Here is a 27,717-nt window from a genome sequence, read left to right as displayed (position 1 = left end):
CTTCTTATGTCCTGGGTCACTCTGCCTCTGGCATGACTGGGGAAGCCCTTGACTCCCTCCTCATTCCCTACAGATTCATCATCAGGGAACTCTTTGATGCCAGCCCAGACCCTGCACAAACTGATTCACTGAAAGTTCCAACTCCTGTGATGAGAGCTTGGGGAAGCTGGTGACCCGGGAGCACAACACTGTATTTGTAGAAACCAACCTCTTCAAAAGTCAGAAAATGAACCCAGAAGAATGCTGCATTGATGGTGCAACTCTTGTTTGCCTACCATTTGACTTCTAGCAGGAAGTGTTTGTAAAGGGTATTTTTCTCCCTTGCTGGTCAGTTCCTCATTGAGAAATCCTCCTTTGTGACACTTGGACATCTCAGCTCCCAAAATGATGATGGGACTTTTTTAAAAATATCCACTTCCAGGTTTGGATTCACTTCTTCATTCATCTGGAAGAGTAGAAAGGATTTCCAAATGCTTACCAAACATCTCCTCTGAGCCCAACGCTGCCCCTATCCCTAGACCCTCACGCATATACACAAACCACACGTGCTCACCTGGAGCCTGACTATCACCTCCTGGAGTCATGCAGCACAGGATAGGATGTCCCCATCTCCTCTTCCACTCCCCCATCCCCTGCTTACACACTCAATAAAGTTTATCAGCCTCCTCTGTGTCCCACCATGCGTTATGAAGCAACATGATAAAATCTCCTGTTAGCTTTGGTAACAAATAGAATGTAACCTGATGGTGAAACCTTAGTGGGCTTCAGAATTGAACAGACCCACACTGATGCTGGAAACTTCCTTAAGCTCTCCCTTCCTGGAGGCCAAGAAAGCAGAAACCATCACCTGCTATGGTGACCCATGGCCAGGGTCATTGAAATCTCTTACACCCTACATCCACTCTACCATCCACCTGCCAGGTCCCTCTGTGCCTCAGTCCTTTGGATGACAATGTGGTCTGCACTCCTGCCTACTCTGCTGGCTTCACCTTTTCCTCAACTCAGACTCCCCGCGCGGCAACACCAAGCTCCTGGCATACACTGCCCAGGCTGAGCTGTTTCCTCAGCCTACCTTTGCTCATGCTGCTCCCTCCATCTGGGATGCCTTCCCCACCCCCCGCCCCCCGTCTTTATCTGGCAAGCTCCTACTTATGCTAGAAGCCTCAGCTCAAAATCACCCTGAGCATCATTTCCTGACTCCAAAGCTAAGCTATGCTTCCCTGGAGCCCTGGGCTTGCTCTACTGCTACATTCTCTATCTTGTGTTGAAAACATCCAGCTGCAGGTCCACCTCCCGCAGCAACCTCTGAGTTCTGGGAAGAAAGAGGAACATGGCTGGCTCATCCCTAATTCCCAGAGACCAGCACAGGGCCTGGCACATCATAGGTGCTCAGAGGAGAACTTTCTTAAATCTGGCTCAACACCCTTCATTTTTTTCTTATCATCTAAATGCGCACGTGGATGGGCTCAGTCCCAGCCTAGAGAAACAGGAACTTAAGAGATATGCACAAAGTGGCCAGATACCCTCAGCCCACAGGCTCTCCCACCATTTGCAGTGGGTTGTGAAATACAGAGAAAGCAGCCCAGAGTGGGGGCCCCAAGAAGCTGTTGGTGGTGGAAGTCTCTGGGGTGAGATAATTCCAGAAGGGAAGCAGGTGGTCTCCACAAGATATAGGGTTCTTGGGTATACATGTCTGATGCCCAAAACCATCCCATCCCACTAGAAATTCAGCAGTAGAGCAACCAGCAAAGGAGGCAGATAAAACTTCCTTTAGCTGAAATCTCCCACCCTGATTAAAACAGAAAGCCTCATGGCAAGTATTTCTAAGCTGTCTTTATCTCTACAGCATTCTTTTATAATTATAAAGCAGTATACCAGAGCCTCTGCCCATCATCTCATTTAATTTCACAACTCTGTGAGATCAATGTTACTTTCCCCATTTTATGAATGAGGAAGCTTAGGTACAGAGAAACTAAGTTGCCCAAAATCATCCATCTCAGAAACGGTAGAGCTGGAATGTGAACCCAGCTCTACCTGGCCCCAACGTCCTCGTCTCTCTTACCTAAAAGGTTAAATTGTCTACCGGGGCAAAGGAAAAAGTATCCCCGAACAGGAAACAGGACACCTGCCACGTGACCTTGGCCTGATCACAATCATTCTGACCCTTGAATTCCTCAACATTCATTTCCCTCTGAGCCCAAGTCTACACATGGCTTAAGACACATTTAGCATCGCTTCCTCTACAGAACCTCTCCCAACCATACCATGTCATAGTCAATGGAGAGTTAACCAATCCTTCTTCGTGCCCTCACCTGCCCCTTTATTCCAGGACCTATGCATCAGGCAGCTAGCACTGTGTAACAGGCTGCTCCAAAAACTGAATACCTCTAAACCAGGGGACAGCACACATTTTCTTAAAAGACGGCATTTTAGGCTCTGCAGATTACATGATCTCTGTTGCAACTACTCAGTTCTACCTTTGTAACTCAAAAGGAGCCACAGACAATACATAAATAAATGTCACGACTGAATTCTAATAACATTTTATATCCAAAAACAGGTGGCTGGTCAGCCCACAGGCTGTAGTTTGTCAATCCCCGCTTGGAGAAATAAGCATTTATTATTGCTTGCAAATCTATGAGCTGGCTGAACCCACCTGCTGACTGGAGCCAAGCATGGCTGATCTTGGTTGAGCTCACTCATGCATCTACAGTCAGGTGGCCAGATACCCAGGGCTTAATTTGTCTAAGATGTTTACTTTGCATATCTGGTATCTGGCCTGCTCTCCGGTAGAGTAACAGAGATGGCTGGGCCATGTGTCTCTTAGCATCAAGAAGGCTTACCTGGGTTTGTTCTCCCAGAAGCTCTGCAAGGTTTGTAGACATGGTAGACGCACACAAAGCCAACTGAGGCCTGGGCTCAAAACTGGCATACATCACTTCTACTAAATTATATCAACAGAAGCACATTATAAGACCAGCCCCCATCCAAGGGATAGAGAAACAGCTCCAGTCTCTTGCTGGGAGAGCTAGGAAGTCATATTGCAAAGAGTGTGGGTACAGCACAGACCAAGATATTGTGGCCGTTTCTACAGTCCTCCATCACAGCCAGTTGCATTTGTATGTATGTGTCTGTTACACGTGTGCCTCCCTCTTGGTAGACTGTCAGCCCCTTGAAGATGGGTTTCTATATCCTATGCATCATTGTATCTCCAGTTCCTATAGTGCCTGGAACGGGAAACAGTCTATTTAGCTCCTGAAGAGCTCACAAATCCATCTATCCAGCACCACCACCTCTACCTTGGCCCCAGGTATTGGCGGCCCTTACCTGGCCCACATCCATCCGTAGCCTTCTGACCTGTCTCTTTGCAGCCACTCTAACCTCCTTCCAATCCACTCTCAACAACAGCCAGAGGGATCTTTTACAAATACAAACTCAATGGTATGAATACCTCATCCTTGCCACCTCAAATTAAAACTCTCTAGTGGATTCCCTGCTCCCCTATTATTGAAACTCACTCTCCTAAAATGGCCCTGGCCCCCTCCAACCTGATATCACATGTCCATCCCCTTTGCCCTCTGCATTCTCACCCAACTAAAATGTCAGTTCCTCCACAGGGCCTTTGCACCGGCTGTTGCCAGGCCTGGAATGCTTTTCCATCCTCCCTTCACTAGCTCACTCTCACTGCCTTCCAGAACGCAGCTCAAACACCACTTTTGAGTGGCTTAAGGAAGCCTTCCCTGACTCCCAAGTTGAGATCATTTTTTCTTTATTACTCAGTCTCCCCAAAGCTGCATTTGTTTCCTTCAGATAACTTACCTCAGTGTGTAGCTGCGCTGTGACTCTGATTACTATCAGTCTTCCCTGCTGGACTCCAAACCCTAGGAGCTGCAGGGCTGTGTCTGCTTGGACCCACCATTGCATCCCCAGCAGCTAGCACGGCAGGGACACTCAGAACAACCACCCAGTAAGTACACAGGGAATCCAAAATAAATCTATCAATGGGAATATTGATCATCCCGATGCTTATGGAATCCTATGGGGGGAGAGTTTCAGTGCTTTGTCAGCCCCTCAGGTCCCCCTTGCTGAGGCAGTGATTCATTAGCAGGTCTTGGAAATAAGTTCACATACATCGGAGAGGAAGAATAAGTCAGATGCAGAAGAAGGGCACCCAACATCTTGCAAGGCAGGTTGGAGCCCCCACCAATATGGGACATGGGGCAAAAAGGAAAGCCTAGGAACACTGACACTCCTGTCATGACTCTGCCCAGTGTCAGTCCAGGCAGCATCTAACAAGACACCTGGGGGTCAACAATAGCAAGAAAGTCCAAGGACTTGGGCATATGGAACCAACATGGCACAGCCAGGAGCAATCCAGATTTGGCATCGGAAGCACTGGGTCAAAGTCCCGCTCTGCTTCTTTACCGGATTTGGGACAAACAACCTCTCTGTGCCTTGTTTCAACATCTGTAAAATTAAAATTAAGATTTAAAAATTCCTCTCAGCATAAATATGAAACCCAAAATGAGTTTACATGAAAGGATGTCGCAATAAGAGCTAACACTCAGGGTGTGCCAGAAGTGACTCTAAACATTTCACAGGCTTTAGCTCACTAACTTCCACTGCATCTTTACAAGGCAGGTCCTACTGCTATCCCCATTCCACAGATGAGGAAACCAAGGCTCAGTAATTTCAGAAACCTTCCCAAGGTCACACTGCTAGGAGGATCTGGATCTGAGGCTTGAGCTCATGCTCTTTTGTTCCAGAGTCTGTCCTTGTTACCACACAAGGACACTCAACAAACCCCAAGGTGGTGTTACAGTTAAAGCTCTCAGCCCTCCCCAGGGTCAGGCATGCCTTCCCCCTTCCTTCCTGTCTGCATTCACCTGGCTAAATGGCAAAACAGAGGCCCATGCCCTGTGCTTGCCTCTGCCATTCCCACTCCACCTGACCTTGAGCTAGCAAGGCTACCTTTCTGAAACCCAGGGTATCCCTTTCCATAAAATGGATCTAATAATCCACACCACCTTCACAGGGTCATCATGGAGGAATAATAGACACTGTTATTATTAGACAGCATTGCCAAGCAACACTGAACTTGAAGAGGCTCCAGGGCAGGGCACTGCCAGGCTTGAAGAATGTGGACACTAAAGGGCCCAAGTGCCCGTGGGGGAAGAGCTCTTACAGAGCGGGCTGCCCCCACCCAGAGGCCACCTTGTTTATGCAATGATCAACTCATTCTGAAACCCAGGAGGCTGCCATCTGCCCTCAGAGCAGGCCCAGACACTGCTTTCCTGTTTGCTTCGTTGGCTTCACATCGGGGTGGTTTTTTTTTTTTTGAAAAAAAAAAAAAAAAAAAAGGATTTTGGCAAGAGATGTTGTCCCTAAAATTTTAAGTGGTTTGTTTTTCTTTTCTCCCTGCTCCCCCCGTCCAAAGCCAACCCCTGATTTTTTTCTTTCTTTGATTGCATGGAACCTCAAACAATGGCGTCATTTACGGACTCCAAGCAGCCTCCTGCCAGGGGTCCCACGCTGAGCTCTGCTCTCTAAATCATTGGCTGCTGTCACCCTGACTCTGAAACCGCAGCTCTCCTTTGAGGTTGGGTCATGTGGCATCTGAGCGCTCCATAGCCTTGGAGTGGCAATGTGAACTGACCAGGATTCTGATTTTGTATTTTAAACTCATCCACTGTTATTAAATGCTGGTGACACATCTCCCCCTCTCTTACCAATATGTCTCCAAAGTTCTTAGCATTCTGTTCAATGGGTCTAACCCTCACACTCCTGACTCTGTTTCCTGGGACACCTGATAAATAGGGCTGGCCAATGTCTGCTGCACTGAGAGGTGCAGAGAACCAGGGCCACGGAGAATATTGACATGTATAGCATGTGGTTTCTGCCCTCCTGGATTCCCTAGACTAATCAGGACACTTCATGTTAAGACAATCATTTTGGAGAAAAAGCACATTAGACTCTATCAGTCATTTACACAAGAGTATGAATCGGCCTTTTTGACAAATCCAAAAGCATTAGTTGTTAGATGGTGAAGAGGAAGATAAGACTTCACAGGGCAAAACACCACAAAAAGTGAAAGGCGGCATAGACATGGAAGGTGGGAACACACTGAAAATGAACTTTACCTTTGTCTTGAAGTTGCCTTGTGCTAGAACCATGCCAATGCTTTACTCCAAAAGGAAGTAATCTTCTAAGACACTACCACACTGTTTATGAGACTTATTCCTGATTTACTTTATCTGGCACATTTTATATAGTGCTTTTATGTGTTTAGGGATTATTCAGACTAATTTAATCCTCACAACATCATTAGATAATTTTTATTAGAATCTTAAGGATGAGGAAACCAAGGCACAACAACATGATTTGCCCAAAGTCATACAGCTTTGAGTGACAGAGCTGGAACTCACATATTCAGACAGTCTGCCTCCAAAATCCATGCTATTAATTTCTATATTATAACAGCAAAAGAATACAAAGCTATTTGTATAAATTTATTTTTTGGACCAATAAAAGAATAAACTCCTGTGATGAGTAAGCCATTTTCAACACTCAACTGAAAGAACACTCAACTTAAAAAGCATTACCAAGACTGTCACAACCAGCAATCTGAGGCTGACTTATGAACTTGATGATGACATTCATTAATTCACCTTTTTGACTCATCCAATAAGCATTACGTGGAGGACCCTCTATGCCTGGGGCCAGTCACTGAGTATACAATTGTTCACAAGACAGTCCTGGTCCTTCTGGCCTGGAGCTCACCCTCTGAACAACAGCTGGAGACCCAGCTGGTTACTGGTGCTTTCAGGAGGCAGGTTGCAGGTGTGGGCCAGCTCCTGTGGGAGGACAAGATGCACCTAACTCAGACCAGGGGACTGGGGGCAGGTTCAGAGCAGTGACATCTAAGCTGAGGCCTGTCAAAGGAGGAAGATTCAGTTAGATGCCAAGGCAGGGGCAGAGTGAATGAGGAAGTGGAAAGAGTATGTGCAAAGTCCCAGAGGTGCCAAAGAGCCTGGGCTGCAAGAAAACAGAAAGTTGGGTGAGGCTGATGTGTAGAGTGTGAGCAGGTGATCAGCGGAGGCTGAAGATGGCCTGACAGCAGGACCCAATGCCATTAGTCCACGTGGGCCTCAATATAGATACTAGATTTGTGCTGGGGTCAAAAAGAAGTGGGTCGGAGGAGCCAGAGACTCTGATATAACATCACATGGCAGGTAACAGTCCCTAAAGGAAATCAAAGTATTTCACCTCCAAATATATTTCTTTGACATATTTTGAAATGACCCTTGCAAAGCCACCCCTTGTGAGGAAAATTTACATTCTGCAGAGAATCCTCTTCCCTACGTCTTTTCCTGATCCAGGAGAGATTTAACTAAGAGTCTGACACCTTTTAAGGTCTAATAAGATATTTACCATCTGTTCTGTCTGAAGTCTGCTACCCGGAGGCTTCATCTACATAATAAGAACCCCAGCCTCCATAATCCCCCTTATCTTAACCCCAAGCGTTTCTTCTACTGACTCAAACTCTTTAGGCAAAGCCTAATACTTTCAACCAATTGTCAATCAGGAAATCTTTGAATCTACCTGTGATCTAAAAGCACCCACTTCAAGATGTCCTACCTTTCTGGGCCAAACCAACATGTAACTTACAAATATTGATTTAGATTTTTCCCTGTAACTTCTACCTCCCTAAAATGTATAAAGTCAAAGTATAACCCAACCACCTTGGGTATATGTTCTCTGGACCTCTTGATGCTGTATCATGGGCCATGGTCCTCGCACTTGGTTCAGAATAAACTTCTTCAAATTTCAGAGTTTGCCTTTTTTCATCAACAGAATGAACTGAATGCTTGTGTGTGTCCCCCTAAATTTATCTGTTGAAGCCCTAACCCCCAACATTATATTAGGAGGTGAGGCTTTTGGGGAGTAATTAGGTTTAGAGGAGGTCTTGAGGATACAGCCCCAGTGATGGGATTAATGCCCATAGAAGAAGAAAAAGAGACAAAAAATCTATTGCTCCACGATGTGAGGACATAGCAAGAAGGCAGCCATCCGCAAGTCAGGAAGAGAGCCCTCACCGGAGCCAAATCTGCCAGCACCTTGATCTTGGACTTCTCAGCCTCCAGAACAGCGAGATATAAATGTCTGTTGTTTAAGACCCCAGTCTATGGTATTTTGTTATGGCAGCCTGAGCCAACTAAGATGACCTCAAGTTAAATCTAAAACTTTGCCTCAGACGTCAACACTTAGGAAGCTACCACTTCTCCTTGAAACAATACATATGCAAAGAATATGCAAAGAAAACACACTCACAAAAGAAATAATCTCCAGTGATAAGGGAAGCCAAACTGAAGACTCTTTAAAGTGACCAACCCGAAGATATTTCTTTCTGGTTAACTTTCGTTTCCTCAGGACTTATCAGTCCAGACAGCGTGGACACAACAGAAACTAAGGGATGCCCGTGGCTTGCCCACCCCTGCCAAGGATGCACTGAAACCTCAGCCCTTCCTTTCAGATTTTGGGAGGTCTTGGGGAGTCTCCCATGCACAAGACAGTTCTGCCCCTTAATTCTTTGATTACCGTTCACATTCCCTCTGCCACTCAACTTGTGCTTCCTGTCATTTCCCCGGGGCGCTGCCATCATTCTCTAAGGCTGCTCATCCTGCCAACATTTCTGAGGCTCATACCTCCTGGCCATGGACACAGACCTGTTTCCTAGCTGCTCTTTCTTCCATGCTGTAAGTCATCTGGTATTAGAAATGCTTTAAGGTAGTCATGGGGCTGAGTGAACACACTGTCTTAGACCCATGCAAACCTTCATTCCCCAACAAGTTTATTCTGAGTGCTTACCAAATGCCAGGCACTGGGGAGGCAAGGATGAAGGAAATCCAGTCCCCGCCCTCATAGAGAGGCTAGATTCAAGAAGAAGGAGGCTCTTATGTTGGGCTCTCCCTTTGAAAAGCTTCTTAAAGCCTGTCCCACCAGGCATCTGCACAAGGAGGGTGTCACCAAGTGAAGGTCTGCAGGACAGCATTCCAAGAAGAAAGCAAATGCAGGGTATGGACTCTCAGCCTGGGCTGCCACAAGGGCAAATCTCCTGCTGTAGTCACGTAGAATCACCCTCCACCCTGAGTGGAGAGACAGCGGCAATAACAGCAGGAGTAACTGTAACTGTAGGAAGACTAACATCACAGAGCCCTTACAATATTCTCCACCAGCTCTGTCTAGGAGAATTATCTGTGATGATGGAAATGTACTATATCTGTGCTGTCCAATATAGAAGTCGCTAAGAACTTGAAATGCAGCTGGTCCAATGGAAGGATCTCAACTTTAATTTTAGGTCATTTTGGTTATTTTAAATAGTCATCTGTGACTAATGGCCACCATATCAGACAGCACAGGACAAGATATTGTGCTAAGTACTTTATGGGTAATATGTTAATCCTAACGATAAGCAATGAGATAAGCATTTTTGCCTCCATTTTACAGATATAGAAACTGAGTCCCAGAGAGGTTCAATAATTTGTCCACGTCACTCATTTAGAAACCCCAGCAATCTGACTCCAGAAAGAAGTGAATTCTGCATCATATATTCATTCATCCTCCATTCCAGAACCGCACATTTGTTGTACCTGTTATGAGTCAAGCACCGCTGTAGATGATGGGGATATAGAGATACATGGGAAGGGGTCCCTGGGCTCAGGGAGCAGACACTTTATGAGGAAGACAGTCAAACTAAAGGAGCCCTCAACACCAAAGAATAGCCATGTTAAGGTCAGCTCATGGTAAGGCCCTCTGCTAAGGCCATTAAAACTTGCATAGGAATACTGGGCGGTTGCGGGGGGGCATGTCTTAAAGATGGTCAGAACTCTCTAGTTTACAAGTCCTTCCTCCTGCCTGAGCCCTGGCCAGGCCCCCCAGCTTTCCCCTAAAGGTGTTCCCCATCCCCCAACTACAATGAGAAATGTCTGCAGGGGTTATGGGTGGACAGTCCCAGGAAAGGAGATCAAGTTCCCTCTCTCCCACAAGGCTCATGGGACACTTAACAACTTGAAACCTCCCCTGACATGCCCTCAACTGTCTGAATTGAACACTAGTAAACCACTTGGACCACAGCTTCTAGAACTTTCCTAGTTTAGCATGCCCAGAGGGCTAACAATAGGCTTGCAACAAAGCCACTTTGTTTTAGAGTCCCCTCAACCATGGTTCAAGCCCCACCTTCATCACACACCACCCCAGAAACCTCGGGCATGCTTTTTAACCTTTCTGTGCCTCCATTTCCTCATCTGAAAAATTGGAATAATATTTACTTTCCAGGGTTGTTGTGAGGATTTAAATGTGTATGAAGTCCCTGATACATCGTAGACATTTAACTGATGGCTGCTCTTCTTCTTAATAGTTATTATCAATTAAAGCTAAAAGGAGACCATGTTCCCTTGCTCCTCTACCCTTTCCACCCGGGCACTAAGGCAAAAGAAGGCAAGCAGAGGTGTGGAGTGAGCGTGTGACTGAGTGTTAGGAGGCCTGGGATCTCATCCGAGCTGGGTCACTCACATATGTAAAATTGAATGAGTCATACCCCCACTGTTTCCTCATCTGTAAAAGGAAAGTGTTGGGCTAGACTTGGCAACCTTACATACAAATGCCTGCTGGGATGGAGCAGAGAAAGAAAATGACCTACTGCTGTGGTTTTTGTTGAATTGTTGCTGATGGTTGCCACATGGGAATGCCAGCTACTGTTCTCAGATACTCTGTGTCCACCAGAAGCTGGACATCTAGATTTTTTGTAAGAAGTCTTTAATTATAAAAAGAGGGTATCTGTGTCTGTAGTCCCAGCTACTCAGGAGGCTGATAGGAGACTCGCTTGAACCCAGGAGGCAGAGGTTGCAGTGAGCCAAGATCATGCCACTGCACTCCAGCCTGGGCGGCAAAGCGAGACTCCATCTCAAAAAAAAAAAAAAAGAGGGTAACTATTTGCATCTTTTTATCATATCAATGTAAAATTAAACAAAGGAGATCTTCAGAGAAAGTCCAGTCCAACTACTGTCATTTTGTCATCCAAGAGCCCGATGATCCCTCAGGGCGTCCCAGCCCTGACAGCCAGCAATTCTGCTCCTCCTCCCCTGCTGCCTCTTGTGCCTGTTACTGAGAAAACATATCTTTCAGGTCCCCTTTTCAGTTCCTTCCCCCACACGCGTCACAGAGTTTTGGGGCCACAAAGGGTGCCCCGTTCAGCAGCAGGCCTCCCGGAACCTGCTGAAGTGCTTTCTGGCAAGTTCTCCTTGCATTTCCAGGAGCCTCTCCATCTCTCAGTTCCCAGTTCTAGCTGATGAAGATTGATTTTCTACTGACCTCACTCCCACTGTGCCCAACCAAAAGGGCTGATGAAATGATCATCTCAGCCACTCGGTGGGAGAGCAGGTGTGAATAGCAAGCCTGAGCCGACAGCCAGAGTTGCTGAAGCGCCATTCACAAGCAGAGTGCTGTTCAAAGCATGCTGTAGAAATTTACCGACTTAGTCTCTGAGGCAGTCCTCTAAGGAAGGTACTATTGCCATCATCATTTTGCAGATGAGAACACAGAGGTTCCAAGAGGCTAAGTAACCTGCCAAGGGTCGCCCAGCTGGTAAGTGGCCCTGCTGAGTTCCAATGGGCTGGCTCCAGGGTCCCCATGTGTATCAGCTGCATTCCCTCAGGGGCTCCCCAGCTCTGCTCTCCAGTCATTTCCCCCAGGGAACTGTTTGTGCCTCTGTGCCTTTGCATATGGTGATCCCTCTGCTGGGATTCTCTTCCCTCCATTCTCTGATTGCTGTATGCCACAGCTGACCCTCCCAAGCTCTCCTCCATGAAGTCATCTGGACAACGGACTATTCCCTCCCTAGGCCTGTGTCTGTGTTGTGTCTGTTTCGTCACTGTGTGATTCACACAAGCATTCCTCACTGTAAGTCTGTCTCCCCTGTGGAATCAGGGGCTTAAGGGTAGGGATAGGGCGCACTCATTCGCCCCTGCTGCAAAGCAGGCTCAATGCACATTGTTCGAGATGATCCACGCTGAGCCCCTCCCCTCACCTCCCATATTCTTTGTCTAGTCTGACCCCATAGGAACCAAGGTACTGTGGCGGGAGGACACCGCAGTTGGGTCAGCCTATGGTGTCACCTTGCACTGGTTTCCTGGGGCTGTCAGAACCAAGTACCACAGACTGAGCAGCTTAAAGAACACAGATTTATTTTCTCACAATGTTGGAGGCTAGAAGTCCAAGGTTAAGGTGTCAGCAGGCTTGGTGTCTTCTAAGGCCATTCTCCTGGGCTTAAAGATGCCCGTCTCTTCCATGTGACTTCATGTGTCCTTCCTCTGTAGGTGTCTATGGCCTAATATTCAATTCTTGCAAGGACACCAGTCATATTGGATTAGGACCACCACAGTGACTCATTAAACCTGAGTCACCTCTTTAAAGACCCTACCCAAATACAGTCACATTTGAAGATACTAAAGGTTGACTTCAACATATGAATTTTGAATATATAAATTCAGCCCATAACATATCCCAATTTCCCTCCTGCCTTCTGCTCCCCACGATAACACCTATGCAGCTAGAATTATTAAAGAATACACATGCTCACATGGCCTTCGTTAGCATCCAGTCCAAGCTTTACATTTCACAAATGGAGAAGCCAAGGCCCACAGAGGGGAAGTGAGTTGCCGCTGAAATCACTCAGCACATTGAGTCGAAGTCCCTGCCTGCTAGTCCCGGGGTCTTCTTGTGAACCCCTCCTCCATTTGCAAGCCTTGTCTGGATAGCCTTTGTCGTCTCCCTCCTCACTGTCCAAGGTAGAGCAGAAAGGAGGCTGGTGCAAGACAGAGGAGCAGATTTCCTGGCAGGAAGCCTCATCCCTGGCCCTGCCTGATGAAGGCCAGGACCATACTCATGGCCCACCTGAAGCTTGGGCCTCTAGAGCTGGAGCCCTTCAATGGTCCCTGCGGCCAGATGTCCCGGATACCTGCAGGGTTTCTGAAAGCTGCTCTCCTCAGCCCAGCTCAGTCACAGAGCTCCCGAAGGGAAAGTTGATTTGCCAGTATCCCAAGTGAATTAACGCAGAAACAGAAAAACAAATATCGCATGCTATTGCTTACAAGTGGGATCTGAAGCCTGAGTACACCCAGACATAAAGATGGGAACAAAGGATTTTGGGTATGCCGAAAGGAGGAAGGGAGGGAGGCGAGGCCTGAAAGACCTCCTGTTGGGTACTGTGTTCACTGTCTGGGTGACAGGATCAATAAAGGCCCACACCTCAGCATCAAACTATACACCCATGTCAATAACCTGCACATAGACCCATCAGATCTACAATTTAGACTAAAAAAAAGAAAGGAAACACCAAGCAATTGATGTTCTCCATCTACTCCACAGCATTGATTTAAAAAGAAACCTGCCACCTTCTCTCCTGCTCGGCTTGGAGCAACAAATCCTGTCTCTAGCACTGTAACCTTGGACAATTTACTTCATTTTTCTGTTCCTCAGTTTTATAATCTGTAAAATGGAGCCAATGACAGTACCTTCCTTCTAGGATTGTTATGTATATTCAATTAGTACATATGGGTACACCATGTAGAATAGTGCCTAAAATATACTAACCTCTATGTAAATGTTTGTTGAATAAATACTTACATGACTCCCGCCCTTCCCAATACATCCAGGATAAGCTTTCCTAAGAATTCACAATGTACAAAAGCACAGTTCCTGGAAGAGAAGGGCTTATGGATGCAGATGTATCTGATACAGGCCTTGAAGGGCGGGGAGAAAATCCCCAGCAGGGTGGAAGGCCAAGGGGGAAGGGGAGCCATCCAGGCAAAGGGAAGAGCATGGCCTGAGTCACAGTGGTTGAGAGCACAGAATGTGTTCGGGGCAGGGCAGATGCTGGTGGGGTTGCAGCTCTGAGTTGGAGGACAGGATGAGGAGCTGATGCTGAAAAGAAGAGAGAGACCAAATCTGGGAGAAACTGGACACTGGAGCAAGGGACCTTGAGAATGTGGTCCACTTGTCAATCCGGGAACCCACCAGGCCACCATGCATGTGCCCCTCTCTGGGCCTTGCTTAGCCCGGCCCTGTCCCTACCCCTTCTGCCATGCAACAAACACTGAGTTTCCACTACGTCCCAGCTCAGTGCTGTGCCCAGAATCTAAAACCAAATAGGGCGTGTGTAGTCTCTGCCCTAAAAAGAAGCACAAGTCAAAAAGGAGCAAGAGGTGGCTATGTAGACACTTCAGGGATGGTGGAAAGAGGAAGGGGACCCTAGGCAAGGGGCAGCTCCCGCTGAGCTTGGGATGAGCTGGGGCGGGGGCGGGGAAGGTAAAGAACAGATGTTCCCGTCTGTGAGAAGGCATCAGACCGTGACACTGTAGGGCCCTTCAGAGAACTGCTATGGCCTGGCATGGCTGGAGCAAGGGGCACACAGCAGGGCTGAGGGCACGGGACAAAGCAGCAGGGAGGAGCTGACCAGAGGCAGCAGCCAGACCAAGGGCTCCCATCATCACCCAGGAGCCTGTGGGCTCCAGAGGGACTTTTGGAGCGGAAGGGCTTGGATAGAGCTACATTTCCACTCCCCAGTGGCAGAACCTGAGATCAGAACATTTGTGGAGGTGGCTTATCTGAGAGTTGACTCCAGAAAGCAGCAGTGACAGTGAAGAGAACAAGATGGGGGTGGGAGAAAAGATTGGAAAGGGTGTGTGGTTGGGCTAGTCACCTCTGTGGGCAGTCAGAGCCCAGTCCTGCTGGGACCCTCCGAGAAACCATGAATGAACTCCGTATCATCACAACTTTCATCTCCCGTTCCTTGAGGGCTGGCTGTCGAAGGCATCAACTCTCCCCTAGGACTCAACGGGAAATCTTTCGGCCCTGCCCCTCTCCCCACTCCTTTCTTTTGGGCTCCTCGTTTCTCTCCTGGCTGTGCCTGGGCAGGGGCTGACTGTGGCTTTGAACAAGCCCTATATGTTTGAATAGGACACCCACAGCATACACGGAGCTGCCCTCACAGCTGTGCTCAACTCAGTGGCCCAAAGGGCACGCGGGGCGCAGACACACCTGCAACAATCCCCTTGGGTACGACAGTTAGAATTTAGAATTTCGTGTAGCTAAAAATAACAAACAAAAAATCACAGTGGCTTAAATAAATTCAAGCTTTATTTCACCTTTTATTTTTATAGACAGAATCTCACTCTGTCACACAAGCTGGAGTGCAGTGGCACGATCTCTGCTGACTGCAACCTCCACCTCCCGGGTTCATGCAACTTTCCTGCCTCAGCCTCCCTATTAGCTGGGATTACAGCCGCCTGCCACCTCACCCAGCTAATTTTTTTATTTTTTAGTAGAGATGGGGTTTCGCCATGTTGGCCAGGCTGGTCTCGAACTCCTGACCTCAGGTGATCCACTCGCCTAGCCTCCCAAAGTGCTGGGATTACAGACATGAGCCACCACACCCAGCCAGCTGAGATACTACTTAAAGTTCATCCTTTCAGCTGTGGAAAGTGATTACCTTCCACATAGTCCAAGGAAGTTGCTAGTGCTCCGGCCATCATCCATGTTCTAGGAAGCAGACAGAGCCAGGAAAAAGAAAAGTGTGCCCTTTCCATTTTAAGGAGACTTCCCAGCATTTCCACAGGACATTTCTGCTTATATCTTTGTTTTTCTTTTTGTTTCTTGAGACGGAGTCTCACTCTGTCATCCAGGCTGGAGTACAGTGGCACAATCTCTGCTCACTGTAACCTCCGCCTGCCAGGTTCAAGTGATTCTCCTACTTCAATCTCCCGAATACCTGGGATTACAGACACATGCCACCACACCCAGCTAACTTTTGTATTTTTAGTAGAGATGGGGTTTCACCATGTTGGCCAGGCTGGTCTCGAACTCCTGACTTCAAATGATATACCCACCTTGGCCTCCCAAAGGGCTGAGATTAAAAAAACCTGGCCCATATCTTCTGATAGAACTTAGTCATTTGGCCAATTTTAGCCACAAGAAAGTCTGGCAAATTTGTCTTTTAGATCACTGAGCACATACCTAACCAAAAATTGGGTATAACTAAGGAATGGAGAAAGAATGATGGGCCTTAAGAGACAACCAGCAGCCCCTGACATAGGATGTGAGATAGGAATCGGGAGGTTAATTAGGAAGTGATTGTGGTGATCCAGAGTGCAGGAGATGAGAAGAACTTAAGCAAAAGCACACGGAGTGAGGATGGGAGGAAGGGATGCATCTGTCATCTCTGGGTGTGGATTGGACAGGACTTGGCAATGGCTATAGAGAGTAAAGAAGGTACTGGAGCAGGAATGAGTCCCAGCTATTGACTCAGATGACAAGGAGAATGGCCATTCACACCGACAGGGAACACAGGAGATAAACAGCCTGGGGAAAAACCATGACTTCTGCGGGAGACTAGGCCTGTGACATATAAGGGACAGCTGCAGGGGTCCAGTGAGTAGAGAGTTGGGTGTTCAGGTAGGTGGTCAGGAGGGGAGTCTGGGCCAGAGCTAGCAACTCGGGGGACATCAGCCACTGGAGTAAAGGAGAGTCCTCAGGAGAGAATGTGAGAAGAAAGGAGGGGCACTCTGAGCCAGCAGCAGGCCAGTGTCACAGGAAAGGACACAGCAGGCTGACCTCAGGGAGTCACATCACCGTGGGGAGGAGAGTCGAGTCCGGTGTTTACACCCCTTGTTGGCCGTGTCCCCAGGCTGAAGGACCCAGCTCCCAACGGTAAGCCCTCTTATAGCTTCACGCTCTGGGTTCTGAAAGCCACTTGATCTTCAGGCCTAGGGCTGCAAATGACTTTCTAATATGGTCAGTACTGGAGTGCTGCACTATCTCTTGTTAGATTCCCTTAATTCTGTCACACTTTTATAAGTAGCACCTTCATTAAATTCTCCTTAATTACAAAGATAAGGTAGGCAGGTAGGTAGGTAGAATAAGTGAATGGGTGTGTAGGTGGATGGATGGATGGATGGATGGATGGACAGACAGACAGGTAGGTAGGTAGATCAATAGACAAGTGGATGAATGGATGGGTGGGCAGATGGATAAATGATAAGTAACAGAGAAAGGTGAGATCACAAGGGAAACTAAGAAGGTAAGAGCAGAACCAGGAGTCCAGGGAGAAGTGAGCTACAGCGTCAAATGTGACCTACCCCCATATTAGTTAAGAGCAGAACCAGGAGTCCAGGGAGAAGTGAGCTACAGCGTCAAATGTGACCCCCACATTAGTTAAGAGCAGAACCAGGAGTCCAGGGAGAAGTGAGCTACAGCGTCAAATGTGACCTACCCCCATATTAGTTAAGAGCAGGACCAGGAGTCCAGGGAGAAGTGAGCTACAGCGTCAAATGTGACCTACCCCCATATTAGTTAAGAGCAGGACCATGATGCGCCCTTTGGATTGACCACAGAAGGTCACTGATGACCCTGACAAGAGTAGTTCCATGTGTAAGGGAAGCTAGATTGCAGCTGGTAGAGGTGGAGACATGAGGTGGGGATGGGGAAGTGGGGACAATGACTTTCTTCCCCATCTCCTCCTAAAGAGCCTGGCTTACATGTTGCCTCTTCCACAAACTTTCTCTGAATCTCTCTCCTTCCTCTGTGGTCCCTGAGCATCCAGCTGGCCATCCGCCATGAGTTGATGGTGAGCTCCCAGGGCAGGGGTCCATGACTCTGGGCACACATGATGTCATTGGAAAGAGTGCTGGACTCTTTGGGGCAATGGAACCCACACTCTGTCAGCTCCCTAGAAAAAAGCGCATCTTGTCTGCCTTAGCCATAAGCAGGGTCTGCAACATCTGCCCAGTGCCTACTACCCCACACGATGAAGTTGGAGTGTTTTCCCAGCTGCCGTCCAGCTGTGGCCTCCTAGGTGGTCCACTAAAAGACTAAAAGACGTCCACTAAAAGACCCCCATCTGCTCTGCTGTGGTCCTCATCTGCTTCCTCAGCCATGACAAAATGTAGGAGCATCCCATTTCCCTCTGGCCTGATGGTCACAGGCATTCCTTTTTCCGGCCTTCCTGGAACTGGCCAAGACCAAAGGCAAGCTCTATTAGAAAGTAATGTCCTAGCTGTTCCCTGAGGCACAGTAAGGACCTGGCTGCCCCTGCCCAACCAGCTTCGCTCGCCACTACCCAGACCTGTCACTGCAGGGTGAGTCACCTCAGCCCCGATCACTAGGGCCAAGGCACCAGCCACGGCTGCATCACCAGCAGAAAGAAGAACTATATATAGCCAGCCATGAAGCTGACATTTATGGGACACTTCCTGGTACTCATATCAACTCAATTAGCCTCGCAACAACTTTATGAGATATGTGCTATTCTCATCCCATTTCCTAAACTAGGAACCTAGGAAAGATCAACCTCCGGAATAATTTGACATCTTCAGATCCAACTCTCTTTTCTCAGCAAAATCGTGAGGAAACGAGGCTGAATGGAGAAGACAATTAACACTTTTGCTGGTTGCCTTATACAGGCCAAGAGCAATATCTTATTTGATCCTTACAGCAGCTCCATGAGGGAGCTGTACTTTATAACTGATCAGCCTGAAGTCAGGAGGGGTAGGATTAGTCAGAGGGTTAGTGATGGAACAGAAGGCTATGGTTTAAAGCTGGGCTGCCTTGGCTGGGCACAGTGGCTCATGCCTGTAATCCCAACACTTTGGGAGGCCAAGGCGGGCAGATCACTTAAGACCAGGAGTTCGAGACCAGTCTGGCCAACATGGCAAAACCCAGTGTCTACTAAAAACACAAAAATTAGCTGGGTGTGGTGGCAGGCACCTGTAGCCCCAGCTATTCTAGAGGTGAGGCATGAGAATTGCTTGAACCTGGAAGGCAGAGGTTGCAGTGAGCTGAGATCACACCACTGCACTCCAGCCTGGGTAACAGAGCAAGACTCCATCTCAAAAAAAATAAAAAATTAAATAAATAAAAATAAAGCCAGGCTGCCAGATGATAGACCCTACCCTCCTAGCCCTCTTCTATTTAATCTGCTTAATAATTCACAACTCTGAGAGGCAGGTAATGTTATCCCCATTACACAGATGAGAAAACTAAGGCTCAAGCAGGTTGGAATGACCTGTCCAGGTTGCTCTGTAAGTATGAGATCCAAGGGCTGGGGAGGTGGGAATAAAGGGGGAGAGCTGAGATTGGAACCCAGATGTCTGACTTTGAAGCCTGTCTACACCAAGCAGGAAAGATGAGATTGGGGAACAAAAATCTTGTCTGCCCCTCAGATTGTGCCATGGCTTCCAAGGCTTTTATACACACACCCCCATTCTGTGCCATAGGCACAGCAATCTGCCCCATGCCAGTCTCGGTACTCAGCTGTGACCTTGTGACAGGTGGATGGGGTGGGGAGGGTCGGGCATGTGTGATGGGCTGTAACCCAGTCTAATGCACAAGCTCTATGCTCCCTACGGAGATGGAAAAGACAAAGTGTGACGCGGTTGTCACTGGCTCCTCACCTTCCCTTCTCTGCTCCACCCTGGCCAGGCCACTGTGAGCCTGCAGGAGGAACCAGAGATCGGCCTGGCTTCTGGGAAAGGTGACTCACTCACAGTACACGGAAAAGAAGCTGACTTTCTCGTTTTCTGGGCCCAATTAGAGCTCGTCCTTGCGCAATCCTGCCCTTTGAATCTCCTGAGTGATACCTGGTCTGGAAACCTGTGCCTTCTGAGATTTCAAGACCTGTCCACCCTCCCTGACTAGTTGCAAAACAATCACCTGTTCAGGGCCATCACCTGAGATCCTGCCTGCGGAGGCAGGACTTCTAGCTCTGGCTTAGGTTCCTGAGAAGGAGACCCATTTCCCACTGGGAATGACAGGGGACAGCGCCCAACGCCTTTGACCCCATCACGTGTTGCAGCCCCTCCCTTCCCAAACACTGAGAGTGATCTGTTCCCAGGAAAGGGAAGGCACCTGCCTCACCTGGGAAAAACATCTAGAGAACCACTCCAGAAAGAATCTAAATAAACCCAATGCTTTGAGATACCCTTCTTGCCCCAAGTCAACTGTAGTGGGTGGTGGTAGAGTCAGACAGATGTGGATTCAAATCCTGGCACCACCAAGTTACCATGAGACTCTGGGGACCTTCACCTCTCTGAGCCTCAGTTTTCTCACCTGTAAAATGGTTTGGTCATGATGAATGTTGACTAATGACATGATAATATCTCTTCAGATTCCATGTAAACTAAAGAAAATAGTATGTGAGAAAATGACTTACACTGTGTAATCCCCACTCCCCATTCACTGCTACCACTTTCAATTCTGTAATGCTAAGGTCTCCTACAAGCCTCACATCCAGACTCAGCAGCCCCAGTGGTCCATGACTCCCAGCTGGTACTGTGGACATGGGCCTTTCCAACCTTCCATTGTTGACAATTTACTGCTCTCCTGCTTGGGACAAATTCCTTTCTCTACTACATCAAATTCCTTTTCAGGATCATAAGCCTTAGAGAAACAATTTCAGCTCATATGTCAAAGCAAGGCCTGGGGAGGCTCTCTGGCCCATACAGAGTCACACAGCAAGCCAGCAACAAGTCCAGCCTGGACCCAGGCCTCACAACCAGGGCTCCTTCTGCATTGCCAACCCCTTGACTTATACAGAGTCTGCCTTTCAATGACTGGAGATTTCTAAGTCCCTGATTCAGAAAGAAGGCCTGCCGGGCACCCCAGTCTGCATAGAGGTCCCTTAGGGGTCTGTCAGATGCCAGCTGGAGTTCTAAATGGTTATAAACTTGCATTTCTATCTCTAATTCTTTGTAAACTTGAGAAATTCTAGCAAAGGCAAGCAATGCCTCGCGACTCCCTTGACTGATGGTCATAGAGTCCACAGAGCCCTTATGCCACCCAAATCTGGTCTGCAAATGTAAAATATGGAGAATGCCTACTGAACAAAGTGACAAGATGAAGTACGGAGAAGGTGGCCAGCTTACTTGAGTCACAGGGCTAGTGTCAAGGAGGCCAGGGTGAAATTCCTCTCCATTCCATCTGCTTCCACGGGCAAGGGTGGACCTGCAGAGATGAGACAGGAAGAGAAAGTGCTTTGAGCTTTTGGACCCCCCAAGCATGCCACCTAGAAGAGGTCACTTTACCAAGGAGCCTATTCTGTCCCTTCACTAAATCCTAGAAATCAGAGAAATCAAGGACTTATGTTCTACCTTACATTCAATCATATGTTTGATTTTCCAAACATTGAGACCCTCCAACATCAGAATAACCAAGGACCCTTTTCAACAGACAGATCCCAGCCCCACCCCAAACCCACAGGCTCAGAATTTCCCAGGGGGTTCCAAGTATGTCTATTCCTGAGAAGGGCAGTTCTGATGCCAAGCCAGTGCTGGAAACCACAAAATCTATAATTAATCATAGGAAATGAATACCGAGCCCGTTCGAGTTGCCAAGCAGTGCCACCATGATAAGCCTTGCCACACCCAGCAAAGTGGGTTTTCTTAGCTCCATTTTATCATGAGGAAGGGGAAAAGCAGCACATGCTCAAAGAGGCTAAGGGATTTCCTGAGCAACACTGGAACCCTGTGTGGTAAGAGGCAGAAACTGCATAGGAATCTGGGTCTTTCTGACTTCAAACCCCAGCCTTTCCTTTACCTCCCTCTGCCCACCCTTACTATGTGAGATGTCCTGTGCTAACAGACCCTAAATATATGAGACAAATTACAGGTATTGATCAACTTACGACCTATGCAACTTACGACCATTCGACGACCGCAATCGCTAGCCACGACTGCTCCGCGTCTGGCAGCGGAAACGTTGCCCAGCTGGGCGTATGACAGTGCGGACCAGCTTCCGGCAGCACTACCATTTCCGTGTGCACCATTTCAACTGTACATACTGCCTACTCAACTTACGACCAAATCGTGTTACGACCAGTCTGCCAGTCCCAATCATGGTCGTAAGTAGAGCTTAGACTCATGCCTGGTCCAGGAACTGACACCCAAATGGAGCATCTGACACATAGATGTTAACTCTCCCACAAAGCTGCCTGAGGAGGAGAAAAAACAGAGGCTCCCAGGGTGATGAGTCCAGCAGCGGTATGTTGGTAGCCTGGGGGAAGGGCCAAGTAAAGCTTCTCAAAGAGGTGATCTTTGAATTGGGTCTTGAAAAATACAATGGCATGTCCACCTGTCATCTGACCAACCACATATCTGGTCTATGTACCTATGCCATGTCATGCACTGGGCTTCATCCTAGGGATAGGAAGGCAAACAGGACATGGCCCCTGACCTCAGGATGCACAGTCTAGTGTTCTGAGTCCTCCAGACCTTTCATCCCTCCCCCGCCCTCAGGTCCTTCCTCCTCCACCTCCCTCCTCTCTTCACGTCCCCTGCCCCTCTGCTTTCCATGGTGTGGTTGGCTCCCATAGACTGGCAGTTCAGAGCACCCTTTACAGTGAGCCAGGCCTTCTTGGTCATCCAGGAAGTAAGGGTGCTCCAGGCACAGTGCTCAGAGAGGAGGGAGTCATGTGGGCCCCACCCAGGCTGGGGGACAAAGGGATGAGCTCCAGAGGTGCGGCGTGAGTCACAGCACACAGGCACCTGAGAAATGGGGATAATCAGACCGACTTCCCTGGGAAGTCAGAAAGAGAGATGAGATAAGAATAGAGTGCCTTGAGCTCCTCAGAAGAAAGACGCTATAAACAGATCCAGGGTGTTATTACCACCGCCATTACCTGCCTCCACTAAAGGGGCACATATCTGACTACATGAGAAATCATTAACTTGTCCTGCAACCCACACATTGTTGTATTTTTCATATAATTTCATTTTTATTATTAACAGATAAGCCTGTGAAATACTCCTAGAGCCATTCCAGCATGTTAATACCCCTTTTCAGGTTGGGTGGGGTCTCTTCCTTCCCATACGGCTAGGAAAGAGTGCAGCTCAGGGAAAAGAGGCTGGGCCTCCCGTGGCTTCCCCAGCTCCCTGGTCCAGCTCCCCACCACAGAGTTTTGGAACCACATCTTGGGTCCTGATCTCATTGTTCAAATTCTCCTTCTCCTGGGTCATTCGTACCCTTCCTTGCTTCACCTACCTGCACGCATCTGCCTCATCTATCCTTCAATTATGTGCATGGATAATTTAGTGAACACCTACTGGGTGCCAGGCATTGGGGAAACAAAGATTAAATTGGACATGGTCCTGGCTTTCATGCAGACAAGTACACAGGCTATTCATTCATTCACCCAACAAGTTCTGAGCATTTTACTACGTGTGGGACTCCATGCCAAGAATGCACAGCAGTGAGATGAACACCCATCCCTGCCCACAGGAAACTCACACCTGTGCGTGGAGACTGACCCCCAAAACACCCATAGAAATACACACTGAGGTGTGCTATAATAAAGAAATACCCCTGAGTGCTGGGAAAAGATGAAAGAAGGGGAATTATTCCTTAGCCTTAGAGTGGGGAATGGCAGGTCATGATGACTGTGGCTAGGGGAGGTTTCCCAGAGAAAACAGGACATGAGCCAGGTCTTAAGATGCTAGGGAAGAAACGGCATTGCAGAGAAGAGCATGAGCAGATGTAGAGGGAAGAAAAAAAGGTATGCTCAGGTCACGGGGAGGAGTCCAATATGGCTGGGGAGGTCAGGGAATTAGGAAGAGGGATAGACATGAGGCTGAGGACAGAATGCACAGCAGATTGTGTGGGGCCTTGTATTCCATGACTATAATTACAGGTCACATCTATGGAACTATGAGCAGCCAGGCGTGAAGTGTTTTCCTTGTAGTAACATGTAAATCTCACCACAGCCCTAGGCGGCAGCACAGTTATGATTCTCTTTTATACATGAAGATGCTGAGATCTAGAGCCTTCAGATGCCCAGCTAGTAAGAGGAGTAGCAGGCTCAGAGGAGCCCTGGCTCTCAATGCCAAAATCAGGGGTTTGTTTGCAAACGGAAGTAGAGAGTTTTAGGCAGAGGAGGATGAGCAGCAGGTTTCTCCTGGTAAGAATGGGAGTAAAAAGGTGCAATTCCTGACCAGACGCTAGAAAACCAGGAGGGCTCCCTGAGAGGGCCTCAGCCTCCTCTACAAACATCAGAGGTCAGCACAGAGTACAGCTGCAAAAGACAGAACTGAAAACAACCATACAGAAAGTTCTCTGGTAGGTACAACATCTCTTACTTAGGTATTCATCCCTTCATCTGATAAAAGCACAGTGCTTCTTCGTTGAAAAGCGCCATCCCCTTCCACCCCATTCTAACCCACAGGGTTTGAAAGGGCTGACCCTGCCTGCTCTCCCACACTTTATACTGCCCAGCCACTATGGGCACATGACCAAAGCCTGGCCAGTCAGAACCTTCCACCCACCTGTGGGCACATGACCAAGGACTGGCCAATCAGCATCTTCCACCCACCTATGGACACATGACCAAGGCCTAGCCAATCAGAAACTTCCACTTATCTGAAGCTTGCCAGACTCAATTCTGGGGATTTAGGTAGGAGAGGGAAGATGCTTGAAATCCTTGGATCCAACCAGGACTGAAGCTGTCTTATCTCAGAACTTCACAGTGACAAGAACCAATAAGGCCCCTTTCCTGAAGAAGCTTATTTGTGTTTCTGACACTAGCAACCAATATAATCCTCTTTAGTTCCCACATGGGCTGATTGGAACATGAATGATTTGCTCAGACTACACAGCAGGTCCTCTTGGTACAGTGCTTTCTTCACTAATGCAATGAGTCGTCCAGGGCCACCGAGAATGAAAGATAAATTCCCTGCTTCAATCTGGGATCTTGGATCTTTCCTGTTCTATGTGCAAACACGGTCTCCCTCAAACTCCAATATTCTGGAGGGCCCTGTATTTTGTTTGCTTTATTCACCTACCACCTGTACCATCGTTTGCTAAAATACCTTTAAATCAACCCAGTCTTTTAATGTAAATGCACTTGTTTCCAAATGAAATTTTTATCACTATCAAGTAGAAATGCAGTATCATTTGCCATGAAAATGCAGGAGCAATCCAAACAACTGCAGTCTTAATTCAGTTAAGGCTAGGTAGACTCCATTGTCTCAGATTTGTCCTCCCTTTGTTAGAAAGAGAAATTCATGAGTGTTTAAAGATGTGCTAGCACCAGATTGGGGCCTCGCCCAAGATCTCTTTGCGGTCTTAGCCAATGCACCCACCTGCAAGCTGCCGTGAGCAATGCGCTCTTCTCCCAAGTATTACCTTTGTGGATAGTCGGGAACCATCTCACAGGGAAATGCCTAGGAGTCACACACCCCCAACTAACTGGAAGTAGAACACCCAGCCCCTTTGCCCAAGGAGGGGCCAGCTCTGTAGGGTCATTCGTGCTTCAGACTGCCCATGGAATCAGATTGCGGCTGCTCTCCGGCGGAAACCATGTCTATGCTGAACCCTTCCATTGCCCCCTCCCAACTCCTACACTTCCATACAAGGTTCTCCTATACCTCTTACTTAATAAATCAATTACACAAGAAGCTCCACTTAGTTGCTATTTCTAGGGTGAAAGCAGACCCAAAAAATAGCCCACCTCCAAGCCCATGATGACAGGGTAGTAGCAGTGCAGGGGGTGAGATGTGGTGAGTCAGTCATGCTTTATAAACACTACTCAATCCACAATATAGGCAGATGTTGGAGGCACTGTTATTAGTTCCAGAGGTACTATTATTCACTTTAGAAATAAAGAAACCATCCAGGCGCAGTGGCTCGTGCCTGTAATCCCAGCACTTTGGGAGACCAAGGAGTGTGGATCATTAGATCAGGAGTTTGAGACCAGCCTGACCAACATGATGAAACCCCATCTCTACTAAAAATACAAACATTAGCCAGGCGTGGTGGTGCATGCCTGTAATCCCAGTTACTTGGGAGGCTGAGGCAGGAGAATTGCTTGAACCAGGGAAGCAGAGGTTTCAGTGAGCTGAGATCACACCACTGCACTCCAGCCTGGGCGACAGAGCGAGATTCCGTCTCAACAACAACAAAAAAAGAAATAGAGAAACCAAAGCTTATTGATAACTTGCCCAAAGTCACCAATATCAGAGCAGGAATTTGAACCCAGAATTGTCTGACTCTGGAGCTAGAGTTCTTGCCTATCAAACTCTCCTACCCTGTGTGTCATGTCACTTAGGGAAAGACATGTCCCAGTAGGAGGCCTCATACAACACTGAAAAACATGGACTCAGGACTGGGTTCCAGCTCTGCCTCTGCTTTTAAACACTTTGTCAACTCAGGGGAGTTTCTTCACTTCTCTGGACCTCAGTTTCCGCTTCTGAAAAACATGAGGAAATGAGTTCAGGTATCTCTTGACTCTTCCAGAATACTTGGTCTATGCTTCTAGAAAGTATAAAACTTTATCCTGCATGTCTGCCTCCCCATTGGTCATGTTTACCCCATGAGCCTGTGCTGGGTACAGGGCAGGCACATAGAAAACACTGGTTGAGTTGAAAATGAATGGGATGAAATGGAATGGAATAATTTCTATCATTCCAACAGACCTCCCAATGAACCTTCATACACTGGGAGTAGTGCTTACCTGGTGATATAGTTTGGATCTGTGTCCCCTTCGAATCTCATGTTAAAATGTAATGATCCCCAATGTTGGAGGTGGGGCCTACTGGGAAGTGTTGGGGTCATGGCAGGGTGGATCCTTCATGAATGCCTTGTTGCCCTCCCTACAGTAATGGGTGAGTTCTGGTGCTGTAATTCACAAAAGAACTGGTTGTTTAAAAGGGCCTGGCACCTCCTCCTCTGTCCCTCTCTCTTGATTCCTCTCTCACCATGATATGCCAGTTCTCCCTTCACCTTCTACCATGAGTGAAAGCTTCCTGAGGCCTCAGCAAAAGCCAAGTAGATGCTGGTGCCATGCTTGCACAGCCTGTGAACCGTGAGCCAAATAAACCTCTTTTCTTTACAAATTGCCCGTCTCAGATATTTCTTTATAGCAAAGAAAAATGGACTAATCCACCTTGGAATAGATACTTAGCAGTCGTCCTCTCCTCTCACAGCCAACCAGGGCTAGTGACAATATAAGATCTTGCATATTGAAGAGACCCAGGCCCAGGAAAGGAAAAGCAGAAAGAAAAAGAGGAAATCTTCTCAGGGGTTCCAGTTGGAAATCTTCAGTATCCCATACAGGAATCTCATAAACCCTCCAACCCACATTTGCAAAACTATGTCATCCCCTAATACCTGTCCCCCACAAACCTGCCCCCCTTCCGTGCTCCTTACCTCAGTAAACAGAAGCCCCACCTGACCAGTTACTTAAGCAAGGAGCCCCAGACCCATCCTCAATGCTTCCCTCACCCTTCACTCCCCACCCTAGAAATTCCTGTCCTGAATATTTCATGGGGCTACTGCATCTTTACATGGTTTGTACTGCTTTCAAGTCAACAGCATCACTTGCTTGGCTTATCTTAAAGTTCAAAATCCTTATCATGGCCCAGAAGGTTCTGTATGACCTCTGCCTGACCTCATCCACCCCCTACTCCTCACCTTTCCATCCACCCCTTGCTCACTCACTCCTCCCTCTACCCCACTGCCCTTCCCTAAACTTCCTACACTCTGGCCACACAGGACTTCAAGTGACGTTTGAGATCCTAGCTTGTTCCTGTTCCTGGAACTTCATGCTTGTCACACTTCTTGCTATTCCCCATCCCCTCGTGTCACATTTCCAGGCTGCCCCCTTTACCCTTCAGCCTT

General features: G+C 47.9%; 1 long non-coding RNA gene across 1 annotated transcript; it reads right to left on the bottom strand.

Annotated features, from left to right (window-relative positions):
- On the bottom strand, positions 1 to 27,717 carry LOC116533530. Its single transcript, XR_004261336.1, has 3 exons — positions 27,707 to 27,717; positions 20,976 to 21,054; positions 1 to 445 (listed from the first exon to the last, which is right to left on the bottom strand). It is a non-coding gene; the product is annotated as an uncharacterized LOC116533530 (long non-coding RNA).

This window comes from Sapajus apella, unplaced genomic scaffold (assembly GCF_009761245.1).
Source record: "Sapajus apella isolate SASKATOON/1434 unplaced genomic scaffold, GSC_monkey_1.0 scaffold3, whole genome shotgun sequence".
NCBI lineage: Eukaryota > Metazoa > Chordata > Mammalia > Primates > Cebidae > Sapajus > Sapajus apella.
The sequence above is the reverse complement of the archived record's forward strand: the minus strand, read 5'-3'. Positions and strand labels throughout refer to the sequence as shown.